Here is a 26,664-nt window from a genome sequence, read left to right on the forward strand (position 1 = left end):
CTAATTTCTAACTATAATTGGCTAAAGGAGATTTACAAAGAAAAAAAAAGAAAAAAGAAAGAAAATTTGAAATGTTCTACCCTGAGGAAAAAAATGAATAATTTTGCAGATGAAAGGTACTTGTTAGTAGGCTATGAAGTGAAACATGTTCACATGTGTAACATTTCATTTATTGGTACTCTTATAAAACAAGAGACATAATGATGTTATGTAGAGCTATTTAATAGGGAACTCAAACTGCAAGGCAGATTAATAGCCTAAGCTTTGGCAAGATCCATGAACTCTGTTCTTTAGTTTTTATTGTTTTCGTTTCTGTTTTACTTTTTGAAATGGAGTCTCATTCTTATCACCCAGGCTGGAGTACAGTGACACGATCTCAGCTTACTGCAGCCTCCACCTCCGGGGTTCCAACGATTCTCTTACCTCCGCCTCCCAAGCAGCTGGGATTACAGGCGCGCACCATCACACCCAGCTAATTTTTGTATTTTTAGTAGAGACAGGGTTTCACCATGTCGAAAAGGCTGATCTTGAACTCCTTTCCTCAGGTGATCCACCCGTCTCTGTCTCCCAAAGTGCTGGGATTACAGGCATGAGCCACCATGCCTGGCCTGTTCTTTAGTTATTTAGTGTTATATGATCCTAGTACTTGTCAATCACTGAACTCTACCAAGGGAAAGTGTATGTATATAGAAGACTGTTGACCTGAACATAAGAATGAAGTCCTTTTTTTTTTTCTTTTACGTGTGTGCTCTAGATGTCCAGAGAAATTTCTCTAGTAACAAACTATAGAAATGATCCTTGAAAGTACAGTCTTTATAAATGAAATTCTTGACCATTAAATGACAAGCTAATCAGAGTCTCTTCCTTTCTGTTCCACATACCCGTACTGAGCTACAACCTAGTGGTTGCAGAGCATGAAGTTTCTGTTCCCCAACTGAATGTTGATTTTCAAGACTAAATCCTCATGGATTTTAAGTAAAATTCTATGTTTAGGAAACAAACATTGTGTTACTGAAGAAATATTGCCGCAAACTGATTCTAATTCAAAGGACTTAAATAACAGGTATAGAAGAAGCAGATATCAAGCAGCAGTTCCATGTACTTACCCCGAACAGTAACGATATCGTCTCTGATGCTGCAAATTTTGTTATAACTAATTAGAATAGATCTACTTTTTAAAAACCTTGGGAAATAAGATTCATATTTTCAAAAATCAAAAACATTGCTATAAAGCCTAGGCAATATAGACATAACTCTTTTGTTTTTAAATTAAGGGAAGAATAATACAGAAAATTTCATTACAGAACAACTATGTTATTTTTTAGATTTTCTCCCGATATTAACATTTGCTAAGCGAATGAGCATTAATTTAATATTTCCCTAAAAGTTAAGAACAAAACATAGGAAAGAAGAAAAAACCATTTTACAGCCCTTAAGTAAACTCTGTTTTCCTCTTCTAGGACTGAAAAACTACACTTGTCAAGACTACTTTTTTAAAAGCGACTTGCGCAAACTATATTCAATTTTCATCATTTCTACAGAAAAATGAACTAGAACAAATGAAACCCTGTAGGAATGGAGTGGTCGTTGCCGCATCCCTTACATTTGCCTCTCCACGGGATTTCTGGCTTCCTTACCTTCTAACTTCTTACGGAGAAGCAGACAGAACTGTGTCGTGAAAATCTTACTGCTGGTTCAAGTCCCAGCAGGCTCTGGTCATTTTCTGAGCAGACGCTGTTCCCTACTCCAGGTCAGGGTACACTATGCTAATGAGTTCTGGCAATGGTCCAATCAAAATCTAGATGCTCTAGGCTCTGGATAGGTAAGAGCAGCCTGGGAGTCACTTAACCAGCCTGATTCTTCTCAGAATGCCAGCAATGTGATGAATATTCTATGATGTATCTCTGAACTTCCCCCTCCCTTTATGTTATGAGGACATTCGAACTAAAATGGACATTGAAAAGAACCTCATGAGGAAGTACAGAGTTTTTCTTCTTGTGATGTTACAGGTTGGGCCCCAGGCAGACGATTCACAGTAGGTCCTAATTCTCCCACTGTTTACGCGGCAGGTCATAGTTCTCTCTCGTGTGTGCAAGAGAGAGAAGACAGACAGAGAGAGAGAGATATTATGGTGAGGAAATTTACTGGTATAGACAGTGGACAGCCAACATCCTCTCTACCAGAAATACTGAAATGCTATCTTAACCCTAGCAATAATGTCCCACTACTTCTGAGTGTTCTAATCCCCTAAAAATACACAATTCTTGGTCGGCGTGGTGACTCACGCCTGTAATCCTAGCACTTTGGGAGACTGATGTCGGCGGATCATGAGATTAGGAGATCAATACTAGCCTGGCCAAGATGGTGAAACCCCGTCTCTACTAGAAATACAAAAATTAGCCGGGTGTGGTGGCACACGCCTGTAATCCCAGCTACCTGGGGGACTGAGGCAGGGAACTGCTTGTACCCAGGAAGCGGAGGTTGCAGTGAGCTGAGATCGCGTCACTGCACTCCAGCCTGGATGACAGAGTAAGGCTCCATCTCAAAAAACAAACAAACAAACAAACAAAAAAACAAACAAAAAAACCCCAATTCTTTCTTCTAGAGACACCCTCAGTGCTATTCTTCCTTTCAGTGACATCCGCAGTACAGCCTAAATCAGTTCAGTTCATCTGTTTTGTTCTAGGTAGTCTGCTAGGCCTTGGCAACACAAGAGAGAATGAAAGCCATTAAGAAGTTCATTCTAGTAGAAAAGATGAACAAAGCTACTAAATAAGGCCATTTAAAATTGATGCATAGAATAGAAGTAATATAAATGAGAAGGCTATTAAGCTGGAGGGAGGAGAACCAGAGAAAACCACCAAAATGATGCTCGATGAGCCTTTTGAAGGACAAATAGATATTTATCAAGGCACGAAGGACTGGAAGAGGGTGTTTAGGGGAGTGACAATATCTTGGACAACATGACGAGGGATCAGTACCTGTCAGGAAGGTCCAGACTCTCAAGGATGAGGATTAGGAGGCAGAGATGAGAAGACCAGAAGGCAAAAGGCTTGGAACGCCTCATAGTTGCATTCAGCGGCCCCTAATAGAGTTCCCATTTGTCTTTCAGTTCATGAACAAATTCCTTTCCTGCCTGAAGTTTAAGACCCTGCTTCATTTTTTTTTTTTTTTTCAAATGGATTTTCGATCTTGTTGCCTAGGCTGGAGTGCAATTGCGCTATCTTGGCTTACTACAACCTCTGCCTCCTGAGTTCAGGTGATTCTCCTGCCTCAGCTTCCCGAGTAGCTGGGATTACAGGCATGCACCACCAAGTTCAGCTAATTTTGTATTTTTAGTAGAGATAGGGTTTCTCCATGTTGGTCAGGCTGGTCTTGAACTCCTAACCTCAGGTGATCCACCCGCCTCAGCCTCCCAAAGTGCTGGGATTACAGGAGTTAGCCACCACGCCTGGCCAACCCTGCTTGATCTTATTGTACTTTATCTGGCCAGTCTTGGTCTCCTTTCTGTAATCCCTTTGTTGGTCAGGAGGACATTTCTCCATCCCTCAGATACATTGTATGAGGACAAAGCCTAAAATTATGCCAGCTGGTGAAAAAGGATGTCTACAGGGTCTAGCACCAGAATCACAAAGCAGAGTAAAGAGTGGATTTAGTGTCAACAGGCAATAAATCCTTACGAGAGCTCCTTATGAGAGCTTCCCACACTATTCTAGAACACATGATTTCTTATTTCTGTGATGCTGTAGAACTCTTTTGTTTCTTCTTTGAGACGGGATCTCACTCTGCCACCCAGGCTGGAGTGCAGTGGTGTGATTATCGCTCACTATGGTCTTGCTTTCCTGGGCTCAAGCGATCCTCCCACCTCAGCCTCCCAAGTAGCTGGTACTACAGGTGCACCTGACCACGTCCCGCTATCCTGCTAATTTTTGTATTTTTTGTAGAGATGGGGTTTCACCATGTTGCCTAGGCTGGTCTTGAACTCCTAGGCTCAAGAAATCGCTTGCCTTGGCCTCCCAAAGTGCTGGAACTACAGGTATGAGCCACGGTGCCCGGCCATGTTGAACTCTTAACTCTGAATTATATGCTGTCTTGTATCACTTGGAACTAATAGTGTTTTAAAATTACAAAATAAATTCATGATTTTTAAAAAACTCATATTTTCATCTCCCATAGGTTTCCACTGTTAACATATTGGGCATGTCCTTTCAAACTTTTGTTTTCCTATATCTTTTTGTTCCCATACAGAACAAAAAGATATTATTTTTATTTGCAATCCTATTTTACATGCTATTGCTTTTAGTTGTTTTGTTTTATTTGTTCGGTTGATTGGTTTTGTTTTGCTTTTTTTGGAGATAGGATTTCCCTGTGTGGCCCAGGGTAGACTCAAACTCCTGGGTTCAAGTCATTCTCCTCCCTCAGCCTCCCAAGCAGCTGGGATTCCAGGTGCCCACCACCACATCGGGCTATTGCTTTTCATTGTTGATGAGTGTTGGTTCTGGCTCCCCAGCGAGGCTGCTAGTTCCTTCACGACCAAGTTGGGATATTCCACTTTCCCTCTCCTCATAGAAAGACCTGCTGGGTTTCCAGCTGCAGCATCACAGCCATCCTTGTCCCAAGCACCAACCCTGCTCGGACACAGGAGGGCGCTGAGAAGCTCTGGCTCCACATTCTGATAGAGCTGTGAACATGATGTCCCAGTCTAGTAAGGGTATTTTTGCTTTCTTAAGGCCAAGGTCCCAACTTATTACCCAAATTCTCCTAATTGTTTTTGTTTTGTTTTGTTGTTTAACACGGAGTCTTGCTCTGTCACCCAGACTGGAGTGCAGTGGCGCAATCTCAGCTCACTGCAGCCTCCTCCTCCCAGGCTCAACCTATCCTCCCACCTCAGCCTCCCAAGTAGCTGGGACCACAGGCACATGCTACCACACCCAGCTAATTTTAAAAACTTTTTGTAGAGACAGGGTCTCACTGTGTTGCCCAGGCTGGGCTCGAACTCCTGGGATCCAGTGTTCCACTGCCTCAGCCTCCCAAAGTGCTGAGATTATAGGTGTGAGCCACCTTGCCTGGCCACATTCCCTAATTGGATCTCTGTCATTGTTATTAATAACAATAATCTTAGTAGCTTCCCTTGATTGCACACTTAGAATGAATCAGGCGCCATGCTTAAGCACCTGTCTGTATTATCACCCTTGATCCATACAGCATCCCTATCAAATAGGTACTATTCTTATATCTCTTTTGTGGAGAAGGAGATCAAGACTCAGACAAATGATATCACACAGAAATGTAAGTAGTAGCAGAGCTGGGGTAGAACTCAGAGACATGCCTGTTGACCACGGTACTGCATGAAGAGCCCTGGAGCCGTGTTCAGCATCTGGAGTCTTTGTCTCCACTCCTATAAAATCTGAGTTCTACGTCACTCTTTCCACCCTGTGCCTCCTCCCCTAGAGACAGGAATCCTGCCTTAAGCCAGGTGGCTAGAGGCCCTATTACTTGGGAACTGACCTCAACCACTAATGATTGGATTTCTCAGTATCTCTACTCTTGCATTCCCTGACACTCTGAGGCCTGCCTATTGAGATCATTCTGGGGTTTTGTTTTTTGTTTTTTGTTTTTTTTTTCATCAATAGTGATGCTTTAGGCATTTTAAGCAGGATAATTATTTGGGTCAGACTGTCCCATGCACAGAATTCCCAGACGCAAGATGCCAGCCACATCCCAGTCACAATATCAACCATAACCCACACCTTCATATTTCTACATGTTCGGGAACCAGGGAGGGAGCATTATTGTGCTGCCTTTGGTTTGGGGTGACCATGCCAGACTCTCAGGGCTGACAAGTTTGCCTAGACTATTGCCTGTGGTTTCCAATTCACAGCCTACGAGATACCTTGTTCTACCTAATGGATGAACTTCTATACCTACAGTTCTATCCTTCTGGTATCTACCCTATCTAGTTTCATCCATTTGCCCAGTTCTTCTACTGTGGACTTTTTTTTTTTTTGAGACAGAGTCTTGCTCTGTCGCTCAGGCTGGAGTGCAGTGGCGCAATCTTGGCTCACTGCAACCTCCACCTCCCCGGTTCAAGCGATTCTTGTGCCTCAGCCTCCTGAGTAGCTGGGGCTACAGGCATGTGCCACCATGCCCAGCTAATTTTTGTATGTTTAATAGAGACGGGGTTTCACCATGTTGTCCAAGCTGGTCTCGAACTCCTGACCTCAGGTGATCCACCCACCTCAGCCTCCCAAAGTGCTGAGATTACAAGCGTGAGCCACTGTGCCCAGCTGTTCTACTGTGGACTTTTAGTTATCACTTATTGTGTATCTGGCATCTTTCCAAACATTTAGTTCTCACAACCTCTTCATGAAATGTACTATAAATTTGTAGTAGTTCTACATATTTGTTGGTACATATGATATTTTGGCTACACGCATAGTATGTGTAATGATCAAGTCAGAGTATTTGGGGTATCCCTCACCTTGAGTATTTACTGTTTCACGTGTTAGGGAGTATTTCAAGTCCTCTCTTCTAGCTATTTTGCAACATACAATACATTGTTATTAACTATAGTCAGCGTAGTCTGCTACTGAATATATTAAGAAATACATGGAATGTTTCACTGACTTGCATGCCATCCTTGTACAGAAGCCATGCTAACCTTCTCTATCATTCCAATTAGCATATGTGTTGAAGGGAGTACTGGTATTATTAAGCTATATAAGTATGAAAATAGCATAAGGAAACTGAGGCACAGAGAGGTAAAGTAGCTTGATGTTTACAAGGTGGTGTAACCAAACTTTTGGCATCAGCAAACTGACATAAGTCAAAGGAAAAATATGAACTGGAGAAGAATGATGTTAAAAGTCATTTCCTTCGTGGGAGAGTATGTCTATCTAACATTCTGATCCCTTCTGGTGTCAACATTCCCCTGCCTCCTTACCTCACCATTTTTTAGGAAATTGCCTTTCCCCCAAGGCTGTCCATTAGAACGTTCTGTCCCTTCTGACATAGAGCCTGACCTATTCAGTCTTTCCCTGGAATTTTCCAAATTAGAGGTGGAGGAATTGCTCTTTCATCTCAGATGCCAAATTGTAAGCCTGACCTCAGTCTTGTGATGGTCATCTCTGCTGTACATGGCAGAATCTGAGAGAATGGAGACAACAAGAGACGAGTGATGGAAAAAGGAAGGAAGGAGGGAGCACTGAACACAGCCAAGCCCGAGGCCAGCTCCAATCCTCTCTCTTCCAGTTATGTGACCCAACAAATATCATTTATGCTTTCATTCCTTGGAAGTGGGTATCTTCAACTTACCCCTATGAGAGATCTACTAACACACTTCCCACCCTCCTAATCTAGGTAAGCCTGCATCTCGCCCAGATTTCAAAGTAAACCACTCTCCTTTTCATTGATACTTCAATGAAAGTGATGAAAGTGAAGTGGGCATCAAAAGTGACTTCTCTGACACTGCTTAAAATTGGAAAATTCTCTGTAATGTCTCACTGGAATCAATGTGCAGGACACAGGGAATAGTCATTGTAGGCCTCAGTTTACACCTACCCAGCATGCGCAGTTGCTAAAGCAGGTAATCAAGGTACCACTCAGAGATCACTTTTCTGTGTTGTGTAAAACTGAACTTTGGATTTTTCCTTTAGGGTTTCTCAATTTGAAAGCCATTCGTGGCTCTCATGTGGACTTTCCACAAGTTCTATATAATTTACTTCAGTGCTCAAGACCCAATTGTATCATCTTAAACTGGATTCTGAGCTGTATCTGTTCTGAGAAACAAGAAGTGTTCTCTTTCTAAATCTCTGGGCAGACAAGACAAGCCTGGCTGACTGTGAAAATCCTTAGATGATTGTGGGAATGTTCCTGAATGTCATGGTCCTCTTTGGAAAATATTGTGAAACTTTAAAATATGTAATTATAAGACTTGAGAACTGTTTTACCAATAGAAACTATGACTAACATACGTATATGCAACATCAAAATCATGAACCATGAACCCAAGAGTCAACCCCAAAAAAGGAAAACATAAAAAACAAGCTCCCAAATTCATAGTGGTAGATTTCTAATTTCCTGTAAATTCTTTGCTGTCCTTTTGTTTTGTGCTAAAAGGCAAAAAATGGGGTGTCCTATAAGTTAATAAAAATGCAGCTAAAATCAGAATTGAATCCATTTCTTAAATATTTTTACAAACTGGGAAATCAACACCAACTATTTTTTTTTTTTTTTTTTGAGACGGAGTCTTGCTCTGTCGCCCAGGCTGGATGGAGTGCAGTGGCCGGATCTCAGCTCACTGCAAAGCTGGAATATGATCCTACCATTTCCATGAGGCAGTAAGCTATCCAGTCCTGGCTATTTTTCATACAAATATTATTTATGCTAAAATATAATGGGTTGAGCCAGGCACAGTGTCTCGCTCCTGTAATCCCAGCACTTTGGGAAGCCAAGGTAGGTGGATCACCTGAGGTTGGCAGTTCGAGACCAGCCTGACCAACATGGAGAAACCCTATCTCTACTAAAAATACAAAATTAACCGAGCATGGTGGCACGTGCCTGTAATACCAGCTACTCGGGAAGCTGAGGCAGGAGAATCACTTGAGCCCAGGGGCCAGAGTTTGCAGTGAGCCAAGATCACACCATTGCACTCCAGCCTGGGCAATAAGAGCAAAACTCCATCTCAAAAAACAAAACAAAAACAATATACATATATACACATATATATACATATATACACATATATACGCATAAATATACATATATATATATATAAAAATGGGTTGTTACTGTTACTTGAGATCAATTAATACTTCAAAATATTTTTCTTATTTCTAATATGCTAAACATAGAGATAGCCATATAAGTAAAAGCTTTTTGAGGTCCTCATGAATTTTTAATTGTACAAACTGGTCCTGAGACCAAAAAAGAAAAAGTTTGAGAACTGGTGCTATAAAGTACTAAGTACTAATTTTTTTTTTTTTTTTTTTGAGATAGAATCTCACTCTGTTGCCCAGGCTGGAGTGCAGTGGCGTGATCTCAGCTCACTGCCACCTCTGCCTCCCGGGTTCAAGCAATTCTCTGCCTCAGCCTCCCAAGTAGCTGGGATCACAGGCATCCGCCACCACATCCAGCTAATTTTTTTGTATTTTTAGTAGAGACAAGGTTTCACCATGTTGGCCAGGCTGGCTTCAAACTCCTGACCTCAAGTGATCCACACATGTCGGCTGCCCAAAGTGCCAGGATTACAGGCGTGAGTCACTGCGCCCAGCTCTAAGTACTACAATATTAAGCCTTGATCATCAAAGAAGAGGGCTGTTTCTGATGATATTCAGTGTTCTGAGTGCAAACTGCCCCATCTCCTGCCTTCCATAGGCTCCTATCTCCGGACTAGAAAGACACAAGAATCAAAGGGAGGAAGACAAGGAAAAAGAGATGTTTTCAGTGAAACTGCACACTATCAATACCTATATGACAAAATTTCTATCAATGGGAGGGAGGGCCTGACCACAGCAAGGCTTTGGGACACCCAGGACTGATTCCAATAGACATAGCACCCCATCATTCCCATAGTCCAAGCTCCTAACTATCATCAGTGGAGGTGCCCAGCACAGCCCATAGGAGATGGCATCACCAAGGGCAACTGAGGTATCTCCTTTGGCAGGCCATTGAGACCTTAGCAACCAACATCACCAAAGAGGGCTACAACAGTAGAAGAATAAAAGGGTGGACGCCACGTGGTAACTGAGAAGACTCATTGACGAGCACATAGGAGATATCCACTGAAGACAAAATTTAAAATACCTGGAACAGAGATGAGGTCCTGAAGGTGGATCCTAGAGCCAGCAAAATGCAGTCTAAAACTCCTACCCCAATTTCAACTCTGAAGCCTGGTTAAATTACAGATTAGGTGTTTACAATTAAAGAATATTAAGAAAAATGCTTTCAAAATGGCATCTTGGTTGGGCATGGTGGCTCATGCCTATAATCTCAGCACTTTGGGAGGCCAAGGTGGGCAGATCACTTGAGATCAGGAGTTCGAGACCAGCCTGGCCAACATGGCAAAACCCTGTCTCTACTAAAAATACAAAAATTAGCTGGGTGTGGTGGCATGCACCTGTAATCCCAGCTACTTGGGAGACTGAGGCAAGAGAATTGCTTGAACCCAGGAGGCGGAGGTTGCAGTGAACCGAGATCATGCCACTGCACTCCAGCCTGGGCGACAGAGTAAGACTCCATCTAAAAAAAACACAAAAGTATCTTGTTATTTGCATGATGAGATTACAGATAATGTTTATTTCCTTTTTTATATTTCTCTATAATTTTCTAAATTTTCTATAAGAAGCATGCACCCCTTTTAATAATGTGATACTTTTTAAAAAATCAATGGTATAAAGTAAAAATATATACTATTTACATGGTACCTTATAGCAGCCGTGTTTAATTTTTTTGGTCTTAAGATCAGTTTACACTCTTAAAAGGCTTTGAGAGCCTTAAAGAACTTCGCTTATATGGTTATACCTGACAATATGTACCATAACAGAAATTAGAATTGAAATAATGTTTAGGCTGGGCGCAGTGGCTCGCACCTATAATCGCAGCACTTTGGGAGGCAGAGACGGTTGGATCACCTGAGGAAAGGAGTCCAAGACCAGCCTGACTGACATGGTGAAACCTGTCTCTACTAAAAATACAAAAATTAGCCAGGCGTGGTGGTGTGTGCCTGTAATCTCAGCCACTTGGGAGGCTGAGGCAGAGAATTGCTCGAACCCGGGAGGCAGAGGTTGCAGTGAGCTGAGATCGCGCCACTGCACTCCAGCCTGGGTGATAGAGCAAGACTCCGTCTCAAAAAAAAGAAAAATTTTTAAGCAACAGTTTTTAGATTATTAATTAATCTAAAACAATAGTAATAACACATTACATTTTAACATAGATAACATTTTTCTGGAAAATATTTTATCTCCAAAAGAATTAATGAGAAGAGTAACAATGTTTAACATATTTGCAAAATATCTTGAATGTCTGACCTATTAGAAGACAGTTGGATATCTTCCATCTCCTTCTGCATTCAATCTGTTACAAATATCACATGTCCCATAGCTTCTGGAAACTCTGTTGCATACTTGTGAAGAAAGGCAACTAGGCCAGGTGCGATGGCTCACACCTATAATCCCAGCACTTTGGGAGGCTGAGGCAGGAGGATCACTTGAGTCCAGCAGTTGAGACCAGACTGGGCAACATAGCAAGACCCCGTCTCTACAAAAGCTACAAAAAATTACCTGGGCGTGGTGGCACATGCCTGTGGTACCAGCTACTTGGGAGGCTGAGGTGGGAAGATCACATGAGCCTAGGAGGTTGGGGCTGCAATGAGCCATGATCATGCTACTGCACACCAGTTTAGGCAACACAGTGAGACTCTGTCTCAAAAAATAATAATAATAAAATAAAAAGAAAGGCAAATAACATCTTAATATTATCACAAAAGTAGTTTTGATCTTGGGGCCAGGTGCAGTGACTTATACCTGTAATCTCAGCACTTGAAGGCCCAGGCAGGATTGCTTGAGCCCAGGAATTCGAGACCAGCCTAGGCAACACGACAAGACCCTGTCTCTGCAAAATATACAAAAGTTAGCCGAGTCTGGCGGTACACACCTGTAGTCCCAGCTACTTAGGAGGCTGAGGTGGGAGAATCACTTGAGCCTGGGGAAGTTAAGGCTGCAGTGAGTTGTGATCACACCACTGTACTCCAGCTGGGGTGACAGCAAGAGACCCTGTCACCAAAAAAAAAAAAAAAAAAAAATACAGGCATGGTGGCTCATGCCTGTAATCCCAGCATTTTAGGAGGCCAAGACGGGTGGATCACTTGAGGTCAGGAGTTCAAGACCAGCCTGGCCAACATGGTGAAACCCCGACTCTACTGAAAATACAAAAAATTAGCCAGGCGTGGTGGTGCGCGCCTGTAACCTCAGCTACTTGGGAGGCTGAGGCAGGAGAATCGCTTGAACCCGGGAGGCGGAGGTTGTCATGAGCTGAGATTGCGCCACCGCACTCCAGCCTGGGTGACAGAGCGAGATTCCATCTCTAAAAAAAAAAAAAAGTTTTGATCTCAGAAACCTCCCTAAAGGGTCTGGGGAGCCCCAAGACTCCCTGGACCACACCATTGCTTTATGCTCTACAAAATACATTCACAAATTTCATTCAACTCTCCCAAAAATATTTTAGTTGGGCATGTTTTGAAACAGATGAAGAACCTGAGATTTAGAAAGATTAACCAGTTCATCCAGATCACATGCTCAGATTTCTGTGTTTATACTCTGAATCTAGGACTGGATTCCAGATAACTATGACATCTCCCCTGTAAAAGCTTTTTGATCACTCACCTTTACCTAGATAAGCAACTGCCTGGGAAACTCAAGGAATTTTTACACAATGATTAGAATGGCTAATATTTTAACTCTAGAATGTGGTAGAAAAATAGAGATCCAAAGAAGTTATATTAAACAGCATGACAACCGAACAAAAGCACAAATCTTGGGAGGCAGGAGTCCTGAAGTCTGGATGCCAGTCCCCCATTTGCTGTGTGACTTGAGACAGGTGGCTTTACCTCTCTGGGCACTAGGATTGCTTAATCTGAAAAATGAGCTGATGATCTCTTACCAGCCTGAAGGCATGGGCTGGATCGGATGATTGCCCAAGATCCCTCCCAGTGGAAAGGCTGTCATTTACCAAAAATCCCAGTCATTTAGAAGGTTAGGAATATAATTCAACTGAGATGGACTCTCCTTTTGAAAGTGTAGTCCCCATAATTTTGCTGTTTTCTCTAATGTAAAATTTGGAATTTAGGATTTATTGAAAGCAATTTTAGTCAGCTTTTCTTTAACTCCTTCAAATTTTGTCCAGAAAACTCAGGCTTCAGAATAATTTCAGCCTTGAAATCACTTGAAAAGCAGGTATGTAGGAATCCAATGCAATTCAACACATCCCACGAGTTTTAAGTTCGGTAATGTCTACTGTTGTGTAGCAGATGTCATGCACACTTCATTTTCTTTCTTTTTCTTTCTCTTTTTTTTTTTTTTTTTTTTGGAGTCTCGCCCTGTTGCCCAGACGAGTACATTGGTGCAATCTTGGCTCACTGCAACTTCCGTCTCCTGGGTTCAAGCAATTCTCCTGCCTCAGCCTCACAAGTAGCTGGGATTACAGGCGCATGACACCACACCCAGCTAATTTTTGTATTTTTAGTAGAGACGGGGTTTCGCCATGTTGGCCAGGATGGTCTCAAACTCCTGACCTCAGATGATTCCACCCACCTCGGCCTCCCAAAGTGTTGGGATTACAGGCATGAGCCACCGCATCCAGCCACTTGATTTTATTTCTAAGCTTTTTCTTCATTTTTTATTACGGTAAAATATACACAACATAAAATTTACTCTTTGAAACGTTTTTAAGTGGCAGTTCAGTGGCGGTAATTACACTCAAATTGATGTACAACCATCCTCACCATCCATCTCCAGAACTTTTTTATCAACCCAAACTGAAACTCTGTGCCCATTAGTAATAACTCTCAATCTCCCACTTCCCCCTAGTCCCCAGCCCCTGGGAACCACTATTCTACTTTCTGTCTCTATGAATTTGCCTATTCTAGGTATCTCGTGTAAGTGGATTATACAACATGTGATCTTTTGCATCTGGCTTATTTCACCAAGCAGAATGTATTTAAAGCTCACCCATGTTGTAGCATGTATCAGTACTTCATTTTTTTTTTAAGTGGCAAAATAAAAATCACATAAAACTTACTATGTTAAACATTTTTAAGTTCAGTAATGAGCACATTCACATTGTTGTGCAACTATCAATACTGTTTACCTCCAGAACTCTTTTCATTTGTAAAACTGAGATTCTGTCCATTAAATAACCCCCCTTTCCTCCCAGTGCCTGACAACCATCATTCTACTTTATGTCTGTAGGTACCTCATATAATTGGAATCACATAGTATTTGCGTTTTTGGGAGTGGCTTATTTCACTTCACATAATGCCCTTGAGGTCCATCCATGCTTGTAGCATGTATCAGAATTTTCTTCCTTATTAAGGATGAATAATATCCCATTGTATGTATATACCACATTTAGTTTATCCAGTTACCCATGGATGAACATTTGGGTTGTTTCTATTGCATTTAATTATTTTAAAGCCTTCATTTGCAGATTAGAGCAACTCCTGAAAACTGTTGAAGTACAATCTAGTACAAATACAATGTGCTGTACACAGGTAAAGAAAAAAACAAAATAGAGTTAATGGCAGTAGGCATGAATCAGAGAAGTATGCACTGAGTTATTTCAAGTTTGAAAAGGAAATTCCAGTGTTAAAAAAAAAAAAATGAAGCCAGATTTTTGTCTGTTGTTTTTCTCTAAAGGGATGTTACTAAATTGTAAGTTTCATAAGGTCAGAGACTGTACAACTTTTAACTGCACATTCCATATTACACCTTGCGAAGTTCCTGGAAAACACCATTAACTTATCTATAAATACACCAGCATAGTGTACAATTAAGAAATATCTTCATCTAAATTACCACATTTGATTTTACGACAACCTGACAAAATGGGCACGGCAAGTATTTGTGCAATCTTGTGGACAAAGAAGCTGAGGATCTCAGCCATTAGCTCATTTCCAGGCAATGTGAGAGCACGGACGCCAACAGAGGTTTGTAATGCCATTCCCAGCTCTGTCCCTCTGTTTCTCAGCAGTTGTGAATGAGTATGTAAAGTCACTTCCTAAGTATCATTTCATCTTCAGACACAGAAACATAAGCTAGACAACATCTTAAGATCCTTCTGATCATGAAATTTTGTGTGTGTGTGACAGAGTCTCACTCTGTCACCCACGCTGGAGTGTAGTGGTGTGATCTCGGCGTACTGCAAGCACTGCCTGCCCGGTTCAAGTGATTCTCAGCCTCCTGAGTAGCTGGGATTACAGGCATGTGCCACCACACCCAGCTAATATCTGTATTTTCAGTAGAGATAGGGTTTCATCATTGTTGGCCAGGCTGGTGTTGAACTCCCGACCTCAAGTGACGCACCCACCTCGGCCTCCCGAAGTGCTGGAATTACAGACGTGAGCCCCTGCACGCAGTGATCATACAATTTTATGTGACAGTCTCCCTGAGAGCAAATACTTATTTTTGAATATGAAGGTATGTCTATGTGAGATCAGACCTACTAACGTATATTTAGAAAATAATAAAATGACCTCAACTTCTGTGAAAGACCCTGCAAAATGAGAGAAAACCAACAAAAAGTGACAAGGAAAGGAGGGGTTATATAGGTTAGATAGGAAGAACATTGATTGCTCTTTGATTCTTGTGCTTAGTTTAGAAAAGGTAGGTATTAAATTCATTATAGGTATGGTGATTGGTTCAAGCAGGATTACTTAGAGCAAAACTATGAGTGCTCCTCGAGTGCTCCAGCCTTCTTGGGTTTCCTCTCTGCAGATCCTTGGAATGTACCTTTCTCAGCTCTACCCAGGGGCTCTATACTTTCAAGCTACCCAGTGTGCCCAGCCCCGCGATGCACCATCTGAGCCCTCTTCCCAGATAAAGCCCCACCCTCTGTTTCCTCATGAAAACTTGGCTACTTAGAGCTTCTGGTTAAAAATGACAGATTGTTCACACACATTTATTTCCCCTCCTTCCCAAAACCCTGCTAGAGTAACTGTAAAACAGGGTAAAATAGTGTTAGGCATCACACTGATCAGGAAAAGGTAGAGACATTCCCCCTAAGAACTGGAACAAGATAAGGATGCCCACTGTTACCATTCCTACTCAACACAGTACTTGAAGTCCTAGCCAGAGCAGTCAGGCAAGATAAAATAATAAAGAGAATCCACATTGGAAAAGAGGAAGTCAAACTCTCTCTCTCTCCACTGATTATATAATTTGATACCAAGACACCCCTAAAGACTCCACCAAAAGACTCCTAGACATGAAAAAACAACTGTAGTAAAGCCTCAGAATACAAAATTAACATACAAAAGTCAGCAGCATTTCTATACACCAATAACATTCAAGCTGAGAACCAAATCAAGAAAGCGATCCTATTTACAATAGCCACAATAAAATAAAATAAATAAAATAAAATAAAATAAACACTTCAGAATGTATCTAACCGAGGATGTGAAAGATCTCTACAAGGAGAACTACAAAACATTGCTGAAAGAAATCAGAGACAACACAAAGGAATGGAAAAACCATTCCATGTTCATGGATTGGAAGAATCAATATTGTTAAAATGTCCATATCGCCCAAGGCAATCTACAGATTCAATGGTATTCCAATCACATTACCAACATAAGTTTTTTTGAGACAGAGACTTGCTCTGTTGCCCAGACTGGAGTGCAGTAGCGTGATCATAACTCACTGCAGCCTCGACCTCCCTTGCTCAAGCAATCCTCTCTCCTCAGCCTCCTGAGTAGCTAGGACTAAGGTGCATGCCACCACACCCAACTAATTTAACAATTTTTTTTTTTTTTTTCTGAGACAGAGTCTTGGTTTGTTGCTCAGGCTGGAGTGCAATGGCACGATCTCAGCTCACTGCAACCTCTGCCTCTTGGATTCAAGCAATTCTCCTGTCTCAGCCTCCCGAGTAGCTGGGATTACAGGCATCTGCCACTACGCCCAGCTAATTTTGGTATTTTTAGTAGAAATGGGGTTTCACCATGTTGGCCAGGCTGGTCTCGAACTCCTGACCTCGTGATCTGCCTGCCTTGGCCTCCCAAAGTGCTGGGATTACAGGTGTGAGCCATCGCACCTGGCCAACAATTTTTTCTTTTTTTTTGGTAGAGACAAAGTCTCTACAAAATGTTGCCCAGCTGGTCTTTTACTCTTAGGATCAAGTGGTTCTTTCACCCCAGTCACTCAAAGTGCTGGGATTACAGGTGTTTGCCACCAGGCTCAACCACAGTTTTTCACAGAATTAGAAAAAAAATTCTAAAACTCATATGGAACTTAAAAAAGGACGTGAATAGTCAAAGCAATCCAAAGCAAAAAGAGCAAAGCTGGAGGCATCGCATTACTTGACTTCAAACTATACTACAAGGCTATAGTAACCACCAAAACTGCATGGCACTGGTACAAAAATAGACACACAAACCAGTGGAACAGAATAGAGAACACACAAAAAAAGTCACATACCCACAACCAACTGATCTTTGACAAAGTCAACAAAAATAATCACTGAGGGAAAGGATATCCTATTTAATAAATGGTGCTGGGAAAACTGGCTAACCATATGAAGAAGAATGAAACTGGACTCTTACCTATCACCATACACACAAATTAACTCAAGATGGATTAAAGACTTAAATGCAAGACCTCAAACTATAAAAATCCTAGAATAAAACCCAGGAAATACTCTTCTGGAGATTGGCCTAGACCAAGAATTTATGACTAAGCTCTCAAAAGCAAATGCAATAAAACCAAATTGATAATTAGGACCTAATTAAACTTCTGCACAGAAAAAAAAAAATTAACAGAGCAAACAGATAACTTACAGAATGGGAGAAAATATTTGCAAACTATTCATCTAATGACAAATATCCAGAATCTAGGAACTTAAACAAACCAATAAGAGAAAACGAAAATAACCCCATTAAAGAGTGGGCAAAGGACATAAACAGACACTTCTCAAAAGAAGACATACAGGCGGGGCATGGTGGCTCATGCCTGTAACCTCAGCTCTTTGGGAGGCTGAAGCGGTGGATTACTTGAGGTTAGGAGTTCAAGACCAGCCTGGTCAACATGGCGAAACCCTATCTCTACTAAAAATACAAAAATTAGCCAGGTGTGGTGGCACATGCCTGTAATCCCAGTTACGTGGGAGGCTGAGGCAGGAGAATTGCTTGAACCTGGGAGGTGGAGGTTGCAGTGAGCCGATATCACTCCAGCCTGGGTGACAGAGCGACACTCTGTCTGAAAAAAAGACATACAAGTGGCCAACAAACATGAAAAAATGCTTGACATATTTCACTAATCGAGAGTTACAAATCAAAACCACAATGAGACCAGGCATGGTGGCTCACGCCTGCAATCCCAGCACTTTGGGCAGCTGAGGCGGGTGGATCACTTGAGGCCAGGAGTTCGAGACCAGCCTGGTCAACATAGTGAAATCCAATCTCTACAAAGAAAAAAAAACAACAAAGAAAACCCACAATGAGATACCATCTCACACCAGTCAGAACGGCTATTATTAAAAAGTCAGAAAATAACAGATGTTGGCAAGGTTGCAGAGAAAAGGGAATGTCTATATACTCTTGAGAGGAATGTAAATTAGTTTAGCCCTTGTAGAAAGCAGTTTGGAGACTTCTCAAAGAACTAAAAATAGAATTACCATTTGACTCAGCAGCCTCATTACTGGGTATATAACCAAAGAAAAATAAATTGTTCTACCAAAAAGGAACCTGCGCTCATATGTTTATGGCAGCACTATTCACAGTAGCAAAGACATGGCATCTACCCAAGTGACCATCAATGGTGGGTTGTATTTTTTAAAAAGTGGTACATATACACTATAGAATACTACACAGCCATAAAAAATGAAATTATATTCTTTGCAGCCACATGGATGCAGCTGGAGGCCATTATTATAAATGAATTAATGCAGAAACAGAAACCAAATACTGCATAGTCTCATTTATAAGTGGGAGCTAAACACTGAGTACACATGGACACCAAGATGGCAGCAATAGGCTGGCGCAGTGGCTCACGCCTATAATCCCAGCACTTTGGAAGGCCAAGGCAGGTGGATAACCTGAGATTAGGAGTTCGAGACCAGCCTGACCAATATGATGACATCCCGCCTCTACTAAAAATACAAAAATTAGCCGGAAATCGCTTGAACCCAGGAGGCGGAGGTTGTAGTGAGCCAAGATCGCACCACTGACTCCAGCCTGGGTGACAGAGTGAGACTCCATCTCAAAAAAAAAAAAAAAAAAAAAAGACTGCAATAGACACTGAGGACTCCAAAAGAGGGGAGGGTGGGAAGGGAGAAAGGGCTGAAAAACTACCTATCAGGTACTGTGTGCACTACCTGGGTGATGGGATCAACAGAGGCCCAAACTGCAGCATCATGCAATAAAACTGCACATGTAATAAACCTGTGCATGTGCCCCTTGAATCTAATTTCTAAAAAAATAATGTCAAGCCCCTGCCAAAAGAGCCTACAGGATCACAGTGGAAGAAAGATTTCAATGAATTTTTGAAAGACAAAGTAGATACCAGAGGAATCAACTTAACAAGGGAGAATGTTACAACCTAAGCAGAGGCAGATATGGAAGAGAAGAAAGCCAGTTGGCTCATAGACTTAGTGCCTGGATTTCCCAAGTACCATGAAGAAAGACTTCAATGAAACTAAAGCACTGGCTGAATGTTGAAGGGCTGAGCAGTTGGGTCATTCTCCTGTATCTACTCATAAGACAACAGTCCCTCCCCGACGCGTAGGAAATCTGAGGATTGTTCTCTTGGGAAGCTGAATAACCAAAGCTTTGGATTTGGAAAAGTTCTGAATTTAGGGACATAAAGAACAGGGAAGGCCAGGCACGTTGGCTTATGCCTGTAATCCCAGCACTTTGGGAGGCTGAGGCGGGCAGATCACGAGGTCAGTTCGAGACCAGCCTGGCCAACTTAGTGAAACCCTGTCTTTACTAAAAATTAAACAAAAAATTAACTGGGGATGGTGGCGTGTGCCTGTAATCCCAGCTATTCAGGAGGCTGAGGCAGGAGAATCGCTTGAACCCAGGAGGCGGAGGTTGCGGTGAGCCGAGATCATGCCACTGCACTCCAGTCTGGGCAACAGAGCGAGACTCCACCCCCCTGCCATCTCAAAAAAAAAGGTTGGGATGAGCAGCAGACTGAATTCAGCATGATGAAAGTCTCCTGATAAACTGTGGGGACCACAGTTCTTTCCCTCATCCCATCCTCGGAAGATCAGGGGCAAAGAGCTTAGGGCTCCCCCATGAAAAGGGTGGCTCACTGATTGATTCCCTAATAGAGAACCCACTAACGCGTGAGTAAGTCCCACATAGAACTTCACATCTGCTTATTAAAAAACGACCTCACTGTCTTAAATAGAAACAGACAGTCAGGGATGACTACACATTTGGGAAAAGTCTCCAACATAAAAGAGAAAGATTTATAACCAACTAACTAACTAAGCCTTGGAGGAAAGAGAAATAGTGCAAGAAGACGCAGCAATGATGCCATTAAGGTCCTTGAGAATGGAGCAACTGAGATACAACAAGGAAAAAAAAAACACACACAAACAGCAGAAACCAAGAAAGGGTTCTGGAAAACTGTAAATGTAACAGTGTAAATAAAAAATTCATAATAAGTAGGAAAATTAAATCAGGGAAACCCACCAACCAAAAGGTTAACTAAAAAGTCAAAGGGGGCCGGGTGCGGTGGCTCACGCCTGTAATCCCAGCACTTTGGGAGGCCAAGGTGGGCGGATCACAAGGTTAGGAGCTCGAGACCAGCCTGGCCAACATGACGAAACCCCGTCTCTACTAAAAATACAAAAATTAGCTGGGCATGGTGGTGGGCGCCTGTAATCCCAGTTACTTGGGAGGCTGAGGCAGGAGAATCACTTGAACCCGGGAGGTGGAGATTGCAGTGAGCCGAAATTATGCCACTGTACTCCAGCCTGGGTGACAGAGTGAGATTCCATCTCGAAAGAAGGAAGGAAAGAAGGAAGGAAGGAAGGAAGGAAGGAAGGAAGGAAGGAAGGAAGGAAGGAAGGAAGGGAGGGAGGGAGGGAGGGAGGGAGGCAGGGAGGGAGGGAGGGAGGGAGGGAGGCAGGGAGGGAGGGAGGGAGGGAGGGAGGAAGGAAGGAAGGAAAAGAAAGAAGGAAAGAAAGAAGGAAAGAAAGAAAGAAAGGAAAGAAAGAAAGAAAGAAAAGGAAGGAAGGAAGGGAGGGAAAGAAAGAAAGAAAGAAAAAGAAAGAAAGAAAAGAAAGAAAGAAAGAAAGAAAGAAAAGAAAGAAAGAAAGAAAGAAAGAAAGAAAGAAGAAAGAAAGAAAGAAAGAAAAAGAAAGAAAGAAAGAAAGAAAGAAAGAAAGTCAAAGGGAAGAAAAACAGAAACAAATTTAGAGGATCAGGGCAGAAAGTCCACTCAGCTAAAATTAAAAGCTGCCAGAAAACAAAATCATTGAAAGTGGAAAAAAGAAATTAATAAAGTGATACAAGACATTTTCTTGATGGACATGAGATTCCAGAATGAAAATTCTACTGAGTGCCCAACACAGTAAGTGAAAAAAGACCTGCCCTGGACACATCACTGTGAAAGTTCAGGACACTGGGAATCAAGAGAGAACATTCTTAAACTCCCTGAGAGAAAAAGGAAAGTATAAGCAAAAGGTGGGAAATCAGAATTTCACTGGATTGTTCAAAAGCATCAACTTCAGAAAACGAGAAGAAAATGGCATATTGCTTCCAAAATTCCAAGGGAAAAGTATGTACAACCCAGAGTTGTTAGAGTAAGCCACGATTCTGGAGTGACCCATGTCAGTTAAGTGTGAGGGAAGAATAAAAACATTTTGAAACATACTATGGCTTTGAAAATCCACTTTCTGTGCACTGGAAGCTACTGGAGGATATGTTCCATCAAAGTGGGGGCAAGTGAATGAAAAAAAGCATTCCAGAGAGCAAGGAAGAAAAGCTCAGGATGTTCCAGCAGGGCAGGAATGCAGAAGGCCGTATTCATGAACAGAGAATCTGGGAGAGAGGTCATGATGGTTAATTTTTTTTAAAGCTACGATGGTTAATTTTATGTGTCAACTTGGCTAGGCCATGATAACTAGATATTTGGTCAAACACCAGTCTAGACATTGCTGTGAAGGTATTTTTAGACGAGAGTAACATTTAAATCAGTAGACTTTAAGTAAAGCAGATTACCCTCCATCACGTGGTCTCATTCAATCAGTTGAAGGCCCTAAGAGCCTTCAGAGACTGATGACCCTCAAAGAAACACAAATTCTGCCTCTAGATTGCCTTTGGACTGGAGCTGCAGCAGCCACGCTTCCCTGGGTCTCCAGCCTGCCAGCCTACCCTGCAGATTTTAGACTTGCCAGCCTGCACAATCATGTAAGCCAATTCTTCAAACTGAATTCCCCTCTCTCTCCACCACCCCCACACACCCTCACACTGCTCCACCTTCCCATAACACACATTCCATCAGTTCTGTTTCCCTGGAGAACTCTGACCAGTACTACATACAGGAAAAAAATGGAACGCAAAGCTTTGTGAATATAGAAAATATTATTGCTGGGCATGGTGGCTCATGCCTGTAATCTTAGCACTGTGGGAGGGTGAGGCAGGTGGATTGCTTGACCCCAGGAGTTTGAGACGGGCCTGTGCAACATAGTGACACCCTGTTTCTACAAAAAATACAAAACTTGGCTAGGTGCAGTGGCCCATGCCTGTAATCCCAGCACTTTGGGAGGCTGAGGCGGGTGGATCACCTGAGGTCAGGAGTTCGAGACCAGCCTGGACAACATGGTAAAACCCTGTCTCTACTAAAAATACAAAAATTAGCTGGGTGTGGTGGTGCATGCCTGTAATCCCAGCACTTTGGGAGGTCAAGGCGGGTGGATCACCCGAGATCAGTTCAAGACCAGTCTGTTCAACATGGCAAAACCCCATCTCTACTAAAAAATACAAAAGTTAACCAGGTGTGGTGGCAGACGCCTGTAATCCCAGCTACTTGGGAGGCTGAGGCAGGAAGAATTGCTTGAACCCGGGAGGTGGAGGTTGCAGTGAGCTGAGATCGCACCACGGCACTCCAGCCTGGGCAACAGAGTGAGACTCCATTAAAAAAACAAAAAACACACAAACAAACAAACAAACAGAAAAAAAAACAAAACGGTGTAGGGCATGGTGGTGCGTGCCTGTAGTCCCAGCTACTTGGGAGGCTGGGGTGCGAGGATCACCTGAGCCTAGAACGTTGTGCCTGGGCAACAGAGTAAGACTCTATCTCACAAAAAAAAGAGAGAAAGAAAGGAGAGAAGGAAGGAAGGAAGGAAGGAAGGAAGGAAGGAAGGAAGGAAGGAAGAAAGGAAGGAAGGAAGATCACTGCTCAATGTGTGTCAGAGAGTCACAAAATTAAATTAATTATGACTACATGGAAAAGGAGGTAAATGAAAAAGTGAGGCAATTATTAATTCCAGGAAAAACAAAGAATCATATCTTAGCAATGAACAATATTTGTCAAAGTAGTGTAAATGCCAACCACTAACAAAAATATTTATATAATTACCTTGGGAGGGGCGAATGAATCAGTAAAGTCTAAAACTAACAAATTGAGAAACACAATATAAGCTTATTATTCAGAAACATGGAGATAAATGCTTAGGGAAATTCCTAAAAGAGATAAGGATAATTTTCTGTGGGTGCAGGGCTACGAGATAAGAAAAGGCAGTTAGCTGGCCAGGCATGGTGGCTCATGCCTGTAATCCCAGCACTTTGGGAGGCTGAGGCAGGAGGATCACCTGAGGTCAGGAGTTCGAGACCAGCCTGGTCAACATGGTGAAACCTCATCTCTACTAAAAATACAAAAAATAGCTGGGCGTGGTGGTGCATGCCTGTAATCCCAGCCACTCAGGAGGCTGAGGCAGGAGAATCACTTGAGCCCGGGAGGCAGAGATTGCAGTGAGCCAAGATCACGTCATTGTACTCCAGCCTGGGCAAGAAAAGTGAAACTCCGTCTAAAAAAACAAAACAAAACAAAACAGAAAAGAAAAGGCAGTTAGCTATCTGCAGTTTTTCATGACAAGCCTTTTTCACTACTTGAATTTATATACAGGTATTGCTTTGATAGAAATGAAAAATATTTGCCCACTTACAGCTCTGTCTCTTTTGGACTGTAGTGTCAGGTAACTAATTCGACATATTAGCAAAATAAAGCCTGATAATATTGTCTAGCCCTATAAGATAATGTACTTAATTTTTCTTTTCTTTTCTCCTTCCTTCCTTCCTTCCTTCCTTCCTTCCTTCCTGCCTGCCTGCCTGCCTGCCTTCTTCCCTCCCTCCCTTCCTTCCTTTCTTTCTTTTTTGAAACTGAGTCTCACTCTGTCTCCCAGGCTGGAGTGCAAAGGCACGATCTTGGCACACTGCAACCTCCGCCTCCCGAGTTCAAGCAGTTCTCTTGTCTCAGCCTGCTGAGTAGCTGGGATTACAGGCGCCTCCCACTACGCCTGGCTAATTTTTGTATTTTTAGTGGAGACAAGGTTTTACCATGTTAGTCTGGTCTCGAACTCCTGACCTCAGGTGATCTGTCCACCTCGGCTTCCTGAAGTGCTGGGATTACAGGCATGAGCCACCGCGCCCGGCCAATTTACTTAATTTTTCAAGGGCTCCAATACTTCTATGCTAAAATGACTAATTGTAAAAATTTTAATCAACACAGGAAATAAGTGTGAAGAGTGGGGAATATTTGAGTTTTCCGAAACCAAATCACTGGGCAATGAGTACATTATCCAGAGCCTAGAGCATCATGGATTCTCAATTCACATCTAATGGGATTTGTGACAGAAGGGCACGAAACTCATTACCCTGAGTGTGGTACCCTACCTACGGGGTAGGATATTGGGGGCAGTGTGGACCCTTGCATCTAAAAGATTTCCTGCATTTATATTCCACAGATGCTTGAAATTCAATGACAGTTTCATTTCATTGGTTCTCGAGGGTTTTCTGATATTTAGAGTTGGGATGGAAACTTTCTCAGGAAAGGAACTTTCTGAGATGGGAACTTTCTCAGGAAAGGAACACCTCTTAGTAGGGGGTAACCTGCTTGTAACTGAGAATAAGAAGGGAACCAGGTATGGCAGCTATGCCCATAATCCAAGTCACTTGGGAAGCTGAAGCAGGAGGATAGCTTGAGCTGAAGAGTTTAAGTCCAGCCTGGGCAACATGGCAAGGCTCCCGTCTCTAATAAAATAAAATAAAATAAAATGAGAAAAGAAATTTCTATTAAAAGCTTATTTTAAAAATAAGTAAAATAGAACAAGAATGGAAAAGTGAAGGGTAGGCAAAGGCAGAGGTAATGGCCACACAGGACTAGCCTTTGGCTGGGTCCTCTTTTCTACCAGTCACCAATCCAGGGCACTGAGAAAGTCCAGCAGCGCCTGTGAACCTGCTGTATTTGCAGTAGCAGGGACTGGCCGGGAGATGGCAGCCCTGTCCCGGGTGGTGCCTCAGCCGCAGTTCCTGTCAGGGCCATCGGGAGGCAGTGCAGGAGCACGCAGATGTGTAGCAACTCAGCCTAAAAAGCAGTTTTTATTATAATGCATTGCTACTGTGATAAGCACTCAGCAAATATTTGTTTGAGTGAGTTGACTCTATGTCAATCATTAAGATCACTCTCTTGAATGCACCCTCAACACCTTTGCAGGTACCACAATCCTGGGTCATCACTTTACACCCATGTCCGTGAATGTTACCCTGTATCCCCCCGTCTGCTCATTCTCACACTGTTTCACACTTGCAACTCACTCAGCTGAGCTCTGACACCTCACTCTGCTCACAGTCTTGCTTTCCAGTTCACTGAGAAAACGAAGCAGATAGATGGAACTTCCACATTGCCCTACCATGACCACACCGGTATGGTCGGCCTTCCTGCTAGTGAAGGTAGGTGAACTGTCCTGGCTCCTAAGGGAAACCCTTCCCGTGCCCTAGATAAAACCCCTTCTCACTTCCACAGAAACATGACTCCAGAAAATTTTCACCTTTTTCCCCACATCATCAATTTTCCTTTCTCTACTAGGTTATTCCTATTAGCACAGAAACCTGCTGTTATCTCTCCCATCATTATTTATCATTCCTCTTGGGCCCTAATTTTCTATCAGGTATGACCCTATTTCTGTTCTTTTTTGCAGTAAAATTCCTGGGGTTTTCCATACTTGCTGATACTCACCAACTCCAAAGCCTTCCCTGCTATTTTCACCTACCCCCACTGTAATCAGCTTTTGTTCAGACCATCCCAAAGGAACTTCTCTTGACCTCTGCATCACTTACATCCATTGGCCAACCCTGTCCTCATCTTCACTTTATCTATAAACAGCACTTGATTGCTAGCTCCTCACTTCACCGACTCCCAGGGCACCATCAACTGGTTTCTCCTCTCCTCTTAGTTCTTTGTGGAGTCTGCCTTTTCTCCCCAGTCTATCATTACCAAGTTCTCTAAGGCATGGTCCTTGCACTTATTTATACCTCTAGCTCAGACTTCTCTCCATACTCTGACACCCAACTGTTCAACTTCTCTACATGACCATTTAATCGGCCCCCAAACTGTTATCCTGATATTCCCCTGCTCTGCCCACAGTCTTCCTGTCTCGGTTAATGGCTACCCATCCTTCCAGGCTCTCAGGCCAGAATCACTGCAGGCATCAGTGGTGACCACTTTCTTTCTCCCACCCTCCGTATCAGCTCCCTCAGGAAATCCTGCTGGCTGTACCTTCAAAATCTATTGGGATTCAGGCTGGGTGTGGTGGCTCATGCCTGTAATCCCAGCACTTTGGGAGGCTGAAGCGGGTGGATCACTTAAGTTCAGGAGTTTGAGACCTGCCTGACCGATATGGTGAATCCCTGTCTCTGCTAAAAATAAAAAAATTAGGCCAGGCGTC

General features: G+C 42.6%; 1 protein-coding gene and 2 pseudogenes across 1 annotated transcript in view; all 3 read right to left on the bottom strand.

Moving 5' to 3' along the window:
* LOC126953691 (glutathione S-transferase A4) overlaps positions 1-26,664 on the bottom strand; it is a 277,827-nt gene that overhangs the window by 167,669 nt on the left and 83,494 nt on the right. The window lies entirely within an intron of this gene.
* On the bottom strand, positions 710-814 carry LOC126954140 (uncharacterized; annotated as a pseudogene).
* On the bottom strand, positions 6,604-6,703 carry LOC126954019 (uncharacterized; annotated as a pseudogene).

The sequence above is a fragment of the Macaca thibetana genome, chromosome 4, assembly GCF_024542745.1.
Source record: "Macaca thibetana thibetana isolate TM-01 chromosome 4, ASM2454274v1, whole genome shotgun sequence".
Classification (NCBI taxonomy): Eukaryota; Metazoa; Chordata; class Mammalia; order Primates; family Cercopithecidae; genus Macaca; species Macaca thibetana.